Source organism: Capricornis sumatraensis, chromosome 3, assembly GCF_032405125.1.
Source record: "Capricornis sumatraensis isolate serow.1 chromosome 3, serow.2, whole genome shotgun sequence".
Classification (NCBI taxonomy): domain Eukaryota; kingdom Metazoa; phylum Chordata; class Mammalia; order Artiodactyla; family Bovidae; genus Capricornis; species Capricornis sumatraensis.
Genome location: NC_091071.1, coordinates 34,351,113 through 34,361,426, shown reverse-complemented (window position 1 = coordinate 34,361,426; position 10,314 = coordinate 34,351,113). Strand labels below are relative to the sequence as shown.

Sequence of the window (10,314 nt, the reverse complement as noted above, 5' to 3'; positions counted from 1 at the left end):
ACCCCATGCATTGGAAGCGTGGAGTCCTAACCCCCAGACTGCAGAGAAAGTCCCAATAGGTTCTGATTTGATTGGTATAAATTAGAGCCTGGACGTAAGATTTTTAAAAGAATCTTTCTAATCGTGTGCTCCTAATCAGCAGTCAAGATTGTGATTCACAGTCTAGGTACTGACTCATTATTAAAATTATTTCACAAATTATTCTTATGATCCCTTTAAAAAAAGATACAGCAAAGGGGATATGTCATACCATCCCATGTGCTTTGGTTTCTAGTTTGGAGTCCTTTGATAAAGATAACAAACTTTGATGAAACAGAGTTGTAAGACTGAGCTGTGAATGGAAATTTAGCTACCTAAAATGTGGAAACAATACTTCTGACTCTTTAAGAAAAAAACTAAAAAAATAAAAATAAAAAATATAGCTGATCAAAGGAAATAAAAAGGGACGTGTCCTGTCATTTCCCCCCATCCCTCTTTGTATAATCTATGCAATGATCCACTGTGAATACTTACCAAATAACACACAATTGCTTGCACATCAGTAAAGCACATAGTTTTTAAACATGTATTGTAGCATTGCCACCATTTTGTATCACAATTGTGGAAGTGGTTATAAGAATCTAGACACATGTAATAAAATTTCATAGTATCACACACACACACACACACACACACACACACACACACAACACCTGTAAAAACCGGTGAACGTGAGTGAAGTTTGGAGTTTAGTGAATAGCATTATACCAGTATTAATTCCTGGTTTTGAAAATTTATTTATGCAAGATGCTATGATTAGGGAAAGGGGGATGAAGAGTGGATGAGAACTCTCTGTACTATGTTTGCAACCTCTCATAACTCTAAAATTATTTCAAGATGAAGGCTTTATTAAATACAGGGGAAATTTTGAAGAGAGGCTGTGGACACGGACGATTTGAAATCAAACAAAGAACAAATAGCCACTGTTCAGTGGCTTCTTTTGCCTTCAGGATTAAGTTCAAAGCCCTTAGGATGGCATTCAAGGCTCTTCGTGACCTGGTTCTGACTACTTTGCCTAGATCCTTTAGGGTTTGGGACACACAATCAAAGTGTGTCATCAGGAGATGCCCTAGAAACCTCAGGTGGTGAAAAGACAGTTCAGTCCCTCCAAGCAACAGGAGAGTTGGGCTAGGCCAGGGCCTGGGTCTTGCAGACAACCCATTACACGCAAAGCTCCTTTTTTTTTTTCTTTAAAAAAAAGTATTAGGCTGCACCAGGTCTTAGTTGCGGCACACAGGATTTTTTATCTCTGTTGTGGCCGGTGGGAATCTTTCGTTGAGCCATGCAAACCCTTAGTTGTGGGATGGGGATCCAATTCCCTGACCACGGATATTACCCAGGCCCCTTGTATTGGGAGCGTGGAGTCTTAGCCACTGGGCCACCAGGGAAGTCCCTAAAGCTTCCTTTAAATACAAATATTTCATAATCTCACTTTACTCTCCTGAAAGAAAATTCATGGACAATGTAACCTCTTTCTACACATAATTTTACAAAAATGAATACCATGACCCAACTGTATTTTTAAAAGGAAAAATATAAAAAATGTCATTTACAGTAAAGTAACATGCATTTCTGCAAGTAAATGCGTAGGCACAAATACTCTGCGCGACTTAAAAGAGCGGCAGATGTTGAAAATGCAAACTGATAAGGCTGTGCTGTGTCGGCACACAGACACCACATTTGGAAATGTGAATTTCCCAGCTGGTAGATGACTCTTGGTAAGATTCCAAACTAGACAAAGCATGGTCTTCCCAGGATTTACTGGGTAGCTAACTTCTTGGACTGTTCAGTGTACAACAAAATAGTCCAAAAGACACTCTGGGATCATGCATAAAACAGAGAGGTAGGTTCAGAGCTTACAGATGTTTCTGTTTGCTTGTTCATTTGTTTTACCATCTTTGTGAATGTTCAGTGGAAGATTCAAAAGTCACAGGAGGCACATAGGACCGTTCTTCATTTGGCAGCACTGTCCTGGAGCCTGCCCACTTTACGCCAACAGCTCTTCAATAATTGTGGAAACAGGAACTTCCCTCCTGGTCCAGTGGCTAACACTCCATGCTTCCACTGCAGAGGGCATGGGTTTGATCCATGCTGACAAAGCTCTGTACAGTCAAACTATGGTTTTTCCAGTAGTCACGTACGGACGTGAGAGTTGGGGCATAAAGAAGGGTGAACACCAAAGAACTGAGGCTTTCAATTTGTGGTGCTGGAGAAGACTCTTGAACAGTAAGGGGATTGATCAACCAGTCCATCCTAAATGAAATCAGCTAACCCTGAATATTCATTGGAAGGACTGATGCTGAAGGTGAAGCTCCACTACTCTGGCCACCTGATGCAAAGAACTAACTTTTTGGAAAAGACCCTGATGCTGGGAAAGATTGAGTGCAAAAGGAGAAGAGGACAGCAGAGGATAAGATGATTATATAGTGTCACCGACGCAATGAACACGCAACTGAGCAAATTCCAGGAGACAGTGAAGAGAGGCGGAGAAGGCGATGGCATCCCACTCTAATACTCTTGCCTGGAAAATCCCATGGATGGAAAAGCCTGGTAGGCTACAGTCCATGGGGTCGCGAAGAGTCGGACACGACTGAGCAACCTCACTTTCACTTTTCATTTTCATGCATCGCAGAAGGAAATGGCAACCCGTCTGGAGAATCCCAGGGACGGTGGAGCCTGGTGGGCTGTCGTCTATGGGGTCGCACAGAGTTGGACACAACTGAGGCGACTTAGCAGCAGCAGTGAAGAGAGGAGCCTGTCGTGCTGCAATCTATGGTGTCAAAAAGAGTCAGACTTGACTGAGTGACTGAACAAGGACAACAGGGACCTAAGATCCCAGGAGCTGCAAGGTACAGCCAGAGGAGAGAAAACGGTGTGGAAACAAAAAGAGCGCCTAAAATTTCCCGAATGTCTCCCTAGTGAAACAGGGGTGGAGTGGGGCGGGGGTAACTTCCCGCTGAGAATGAGTGTTCTGGAGCAGTGCTCTCCAGTATGGGAGCCACCAGCCACACCTTGTTAACACAGGGGTTGGAAATGGCAACCCCACTCCAGTATTCTTGCCTGGAGAATCCCCATCGACAGAGGAGCCTGAGGGGCTACAGTTCATGGGGTCACAAAAGAGTCAGACATGACTGAACAACTAACCACAAAATGTGTGGGGGCCCCCAGATGGAGATATGTTAGTGGTGTAAAATATTCATAGGGCTTCCTAACTTGATATGAGAAAAGAACAAAGTATCTCATTCAGTTCAGTTCAGTCGTTCAGTCGTGTCCGACTCTTTGCGACCCCACCGGCCACAGCACGCCAGGCTTCCCTGTCCATCACCAACTCCCGGAGCTTGCGCAAACTCAGGTCCATCAGGTTGGTGATGCCATCCAACCATCTCATCTTCTGTCGACCCCTTCTCCTCCTGCCCTCAATCTTTCCCAGCATCAGGGTCTTTTCCAGTGAGTCAGTTCTTCACATCAGGTAGCCAAAGGATTGGAGTTTCAGCTTCAGCCTCAGTCCTTCCAATGAATATTCAGGACTGACTTCCTTTAGGATGGACCAGTTGGATCTCCTTGCAGTCCAAGGGACTCTCAAGAGTCTTCTCCAACACCACAGTTCAAAAGCATCAATTCTTCAGCGCTCAGCTTTCTTTATAGTCCAACTCTCACATCCATACATGACTACTGGAAAACCCACAGCTTTGACTAGACAGACCTTTGTTGGCAAAGTAATGTCTCTGCTTTTTAATATGCTGTCTAGGTTGGTCATAGGTTTTCTTCCAAGGAGCAAGCATCTTTTAATTTCATGGCTGTAGTCACCATCTGCAGTGATTTTGAGGCCCAAGAAAATAAAGTCTGTCACTGTTTCCATTGTTTCCAATCTATTTGCCATGAAGTGATGGGACAAGATGCCATGACCTTCCTTTTTTGAACATTGAGTTTTAAGCCAGCTTTTTTGCTCTCCTCTTTCACGTTCATCAAGAAGCTCTTTAGTTCCTCTTCACTCTCTGCCATAAGGGTGGTGTCATCTGTGTATCTGAGGTTATTGATATTTCTCCTGGCAATCTAAATTCAAGCTTGTGCTTCTTCCAGCCCAGCATTTCTCATGATGTACTCTGCATATAAGTTAAATAAGCAGGGTGACAATATGCAGTCTTGCTACTCCTTTTCCAGTTTGGAACCAGTCTGTTGTTCCATGTCTGATTCTAACTGTTGCTTCTTGACCTGCATACAGGTTTCTTAGGAGGCAGGTCAGGTGGTCTGTTATTCCCATCTCTTTAAGAATTTTCCACAGTTTATTGGGATCCACACAGTCAAAGGCTTTGACATAGTCAATAAAACAGAAGTAGATGCTTTTCTGGAACTCTTTTGCTTTTTCTATTACCAAATGGGCAATTTGATCTCTGTTTCCTCTGTCTTTTCTAAATCCACCTTGAACATCTGGAAGTTCTTGGTTCACATACTGTTGAAGCCTCGCTTGAAGAATTTTGAGCATTACTTTGCTAGCATGTGAGACGAGTGCAATTGCACAGTAGTATGAGCATTCTTTGGCATTGCCTTTCTTTGGGATTGGAGTGAAAACTGACCTTTTCCAGTGCTGTGGCCACTGCTGAGTTTTCCAAATTTGCTGGCATATTGAGTGCAGCACTTTCACAGCATCATCTTTCAGGATTTGAAATAGCTCAACTGGAATGCCATCACCTCCACTAACTTTGTTCATAGTGATGCTTTCTAAGGCCCGCTTGACTTCACATTCCAGGATGTCTGGTTCTAGGTGAGTGATCACACCATCATGGTTATCTGGGTCATGAAGATCTTTTTTGTACAGTTCTTCCGTGTATTCTTGCCACCTCTTCTTAATATCTTCTGCTTCTGTTAGGTCCATACCATTTCTGTCCTTTATCGAGCCCATATTTGCATGAAATATTCCCTTGGTATCTCTAAATTTTTTGAAGAGATCTCCAGTCTCTCCCATCCTATTGTTTTCCTATTTCTTTGCACTGATCACTGAGGAAGGCTTTCTTATTTTTCCTTGCTATTCTTTGGAACTCTGCATTCAGATGGGTATATGTTTCCCTTTCTCCTTTGCCTTTCCTTTCTCTTCTTTTCTCAGCTATTTGTAAGGCCTCCTTAAACAATCATTTTGCCTTTTTGGATTTCTTTTCCATGGGGATGGTCTTGATCCCTGTCTCCTGTACAATGTCATGAACCTCCATCCATAGTTCTTCAGGTACTCTGTCTATCAGATCTAATCCTTTAATCTATTTCTCACTTCCACTGTATAATTGTAAGGGATTTGATTTAGGTCATATCTGAATGGTCTAGTGATTTTCCCTACTTTCTTTAAGTCTGAATTTGGCAATAAGGAGTTCATGATCTGAGGCACAGTCAGCTCCTGGTCTTGTTTTTTCTGACTATATAGAGCTTCTCTGTCTTTGGCTGCAAAGAATATAATCAATCTGATTTTTGGTATTGACCATATGGTGATGTCCATGTGTAGAGTTGTCTCTTGTGTTGTTAGAGGAGGGTGTTTGCTGTGACCAGTCTGTTCTCTTGGCAAAAGTCTGTTAGCCTTTGCCCTGCTTCATTTTGTACTCCAAGGCCAAACTTGCCTGTTACTCCAGGTATCTCTTGACTTCCTACTTTTGCATTCCAGATATTTTAGAGTATCTCATTAAAAACTAAGAAAACCTGGAGTATATATTGATATGATACAGTTTTTGATATACTGGGTTAGATAAAATATAAATGCTAATTTCACCTTTTTGGGGGTTACTTTTTTAAAAATATGGGTGGGGGACTTCCCTGGCGGTCGAGTGGCTAAGGCTTCTTGCTCCCAAATGCAGAGGGCCCAGGTTCAATCCTGGTCACGGAACTAGATCCCACATGCTGCAACTAAGAGTTTGCATGCCACAACGAAGACCCATCGCAGCCAAATAAATAAGTTATTTTTTTAAAAAATGGAAGGAAGGAAGAATTGACGGGAGACTGGGGTTTCCAGAGTCCCTCCCCTCCCCATCCCCCTCCCCTGCCAGCCCGCAAGTTCCTCCAGGGAGCTGATTAAGCAGAGGAAATAAGGCTTGTTTCAGAGCCTCCTTGGGAATAATTTGTAGCTCCGGAAAGGCATCGCAGAGTAATGTCCTACCACCATTGATGGGGGTGGTGATGATGAGAAAAAATCCTTGGTGTGTTTAGCCGAGAGGCCTGCGGGCAGCCGCAGAGAGCGGACCTACTTCCTGTGGAGACCGCCTCCCTCTCCCCAGACAGGCTGACCCGAGGAGGGCGGAGGTCCCCACAGTTCCTTGGCGTGGTCATGTTGTACATGTTATCAGAACCAAACAAGGAGCTGGGGTGGTGAACAGCGCCTGTATATGAAGCGGAATTTGAAAGTCTAGGGGGTGGGGGTGGGAATGAGGTGTGCAGGTCTAGGGGCATTCACAGCACTCCAGAGCCGATGGGTTCCCATGAAGGAGCATCCAAGGAGGGGTCAGACACTCATTTTCTTGGAGTGGTGTATAATTTATTATAGAAAAAAAAAATTAAACTCAGAGACTAAAGGACTGCATATGAAGTATTAAATAGAAATAAAGAGCCAAAAAATTCAATAAATGAATATTACACATTCGAGAAACAAAGAACAGATAATGAGACAAATATTTATGGCAATAATTGGGGAATCATTTTTCTTATCTGAAAAGAAAAGCTTAATTCCTATAAGCCAAACTCAATAGTCGAGGCGTCTATGAAACATTTCTTACTGAATTATTTTTAATTTCAAGATTAATAAAATAAATCCTAGGGACCTAACTTGGTGGTCTGGTGTCCAAGGCTCCACGCTGCTGACCGAGCCCTGATCTGGGAACTAGATTCCACATGCTGCAATTAAACATCCCTCATGCCACAACAAAGACCCGGTGCAGTCAAAGAAATCAATAAAATAAAAAAATAAATCCTACAAGTGCCGATAATAAGGAAAAAGGAATACAGGAAAACAGAGCAACAACCGAGCAAAATATTAATAGTTCACGTACTCACTTGTTAGAGGAGGCTGGCTGCAGTATGGAAAGTAGACAGCAGGGGGCGAGAGAGAGACGCCCGAGGCCCTGTCTGGGAAGTAAACCGGCAAGCGTAGGGGATCCCTGGACAAGTGCGTGCCTGCTCTGGATGCTTCCATAGGTACAAAGACAGCACGAGATGTGGCTGTGGCTGTCTGGGACATTACAGCCACGTCCCGCCGGCCAGGAGATAGAAGTTTACGGTTCCTGCGTGGCTGTACGGAGGTGAGTGAGTTTTAGCAGCAGCTCCTTGTGAAGTGAAAGTCGCTCAGTCCTGTCCGACTCTTTGCAACCCTATGGACTATACAGTCTATGGAATTCTCCAGGCCAGAATACTGGAATGGGTAGCTGTTCCCTTCTCCAGGGGATCTTCCCAACCCAGGGATGGAACCCATGTCTCCCGCATTGCAGGCGGATTCTTTACTAGTTGAGACACCAAGGCAGCTCTTTATTACAGCATGAATAAACAAAGGGCCCAACTGCAAGGCACACCCTCTCTCAGCATGTACCTTAACCCCCAAGGCCAATTAGCTGAATGTCATACCGGGCCACAGGCTTTTGCCACCCAAATGCCACATTTAGAGGTTTTCCCTGTGCGTTTATAAGATCACTATTCACTCCTGTCAATTCATCTTTCTGAGTTTCAGTTTCTTCATTTGTAAAACAGGATCCTTAAGATTATCTCCATCAGAGTGTGGTGAAGAGGATTAACAGAGATAATGCAAGCAACATGCTTAGCACAGGATGCTCAGTGGATGTTCACGAACACTGTTGATGTTCAGTCACCAAATGTCCGACTCTTTGTGACCCCATGGACTGCAGCACGCCAGGCTCCCCTGTCCTTCACTATGTCCTGGAGTCTGCTCAGATGCATGTTCATTGAGTCGGTGATGCTGTGTAACTGTCTTTCTTCTGCTGCCCCCTTCTCCTCCTGCCCTCAGTCTTTCCCAGCATCAGGGTGTTTTCCCTTGAATCAGCTCTTTGCATCAGGTGGCCAAGTAGTGGAGCTTCAGCTTCAGCATCAGTCCTTCCAATGAATATTCAAGACTGACTTCCTTTAGGATGGACCGGTTGGATCTCCTTGCAGTCCAAGAGACTCTCAAGAGTCTTCTCCAGCACCAAAATGCGAAAGCATCAATTCTTCAGCACTCAGCCTTCTTTATGGCCCAACTCTCACATTTGTACATGACTACTGAAAAACCATAGCTTTGACTATATACTAAAAGAATAAACATTTTTATTAAGTATTATAAGATGCATTCAATAGCCTTTAGATAAACCACACCACAACTCATCTACAATCAGTCAAACCCAACAGCAGTTCATTCTTTCACAAACCATGTGTCAGGACAAAACTCCCTTCAACTTACAGTAAGATCCTACTCAAGTCTTGTGGGCAGAGTTTGGGGAATCACATCTGTATTTTCTTGTAATGTCATTATTAAGCTATTATGGTGGCTCTGATGGTAATGAGGGAAGGAGGATAAGGGGACGACAGAGGATGAGATGGTTGGATGGCATCACCAACTCAATGGACATGGGTTTGGGTGAACTCCGGGAGTTGATGATGGACAGGGAGGCCTGGCGTGTTGCGGTTCATGGGGTCACAAAGAGTCGGACATGACTGAGCGACTGAACTGACTGACTGATGGTAAAGAATCTGCCTGCAGTGCAGGAGACCCAGGTTCCATCCCTGGGTCGGGAAGATCCCCTGGATAAGGGAATGGCAACCCACTCCAGTATTCTTGTCTGGAGAATTCCACAGAGGAGCCTGGCGGCCTACAGTCCATGCGGTTGCAAAAAGTCGGCTTGACTGAGCAACTAACACTATTCACATTCCACCACAAAGCTGACCCTCCCACAAGACTGTGAATTCCCTGAGGGCAATGTCTATGTCTTAGTCGTCTTTGCACTGACCATTCAGGGTTGGAGGGATGAGCTGTGCCCCTGTCCACAGTGCTGAAGTTGCACAGGCTGGGTATTCCTTGCGATGCTTCCTCTCCAGCCCATTCACACTGCCCTCTATGGAGATGCCCTCTGGAGTTGCTCTGACATCAGCCCTTATCTGATCGTCCAGATACATTAGCTGAATACAGCAGGTAGTAAAAGGGGTCCTATCACATGAACTCACTGCTGAAAAACACATCCTGTACATGCATGCATTCATTTTTGTAGAACATATATTGTAGTGGTGGTGTTCAGTAGCTCAGTCGTGACCCGGTGGACTGCAGCACATCAGACTTCCCTGTCCTTCACTATCTCCCCGAGTTTGCTCAAATTCATGTCCATCAAATCAGTGATGCCATCCAACCATCTCATCCTCCGCCATCCCCTTCTCCTTCTGCCTTTAACCTTTCCTGGCATTAGGGTCTTTTCCAATGAGTCAGTTCTTCGTATCAGGTGGCCAAAGTATTGGAGCTTCAGCTTCAGCATCAGCATCAGTCCTTCCAATGAATATTCAGGACTGATTTCCTTTAGGATGGACTGGTTTGATCTCCTTGCAATTCAAGGGACTGTCAAGCGACTTCTCAGTATGCAGAAGGATATATACCAAACTGTTAATGATCTTTACCACCTTACACTGAGATTGGTCACTGCAAGGGGATTGCTCTTTTAAAAATTATGCTTTCCTATTTTTGTTTGTTTTAACAATAACCCATACTTTCTTTCTGTCAAATACATCTGAAAATAATGTTTAACCAAAAAACACGGTTAGGTGCTTGCTTCAGCACATATACTAAAATTAGAACTATACAGACAAGAGTAACATGGCTCCTGCACTAGTCGTCATGAAAATTCATGAAGCATTCCATATTTTTCAGTCTTACAGTTATAGGAAACGAAATCATGGTTATCAAAGGGAAACATGGAGAGGGATAAATCAGGAGCATGGGATGAACATACACACGCTACCACATGGAAGACAGATAACCAACAAGGACCTACTGTATAGCACAGGGATCTACTCAATATTCTCTGATCACCTGTATGAGAAAAAACACGAAAAAGAATATCCATGATAAGTCACTTTAGTCGTGTCCAACTCTTGGCGACCCCATGGACTGTAGCCCGCCAGTCTTCTCTGTCCGTGGCATTCTCCAGGCAAGGATACTGGAGTGGGTTGCCATGCCCTCCTCCAGGGGATCTTCCTGACCCAGGGATCGAACCCTCGTTTCCCGCGTCTCCTGCATCGGCAGGCGGGTTCTTCACCAGGGAACCACCAGGAAGCCCC

The 10,314-nt window shown here is 44.2% G+C and overlaps 1 non-coding gene across 1 annotated transcript; it reads left to right on the top strand.

The window, feature by feature from the left end:
• Nucleotides 1–9,798: 9,798 nt before the first annotated feature.
• Nucleotides 9,799–9,901, top strand: LOC138077263 (U6 spliceosomal RNA). The gene has a single exon (XR_011144723.1). It is a non-coding gene; the product is annotated as a U6 spliceosomal RNA (small nuclear RNA).
• Nucleotides 9,902–10,314: the final 413 nt, after the last annotated feature.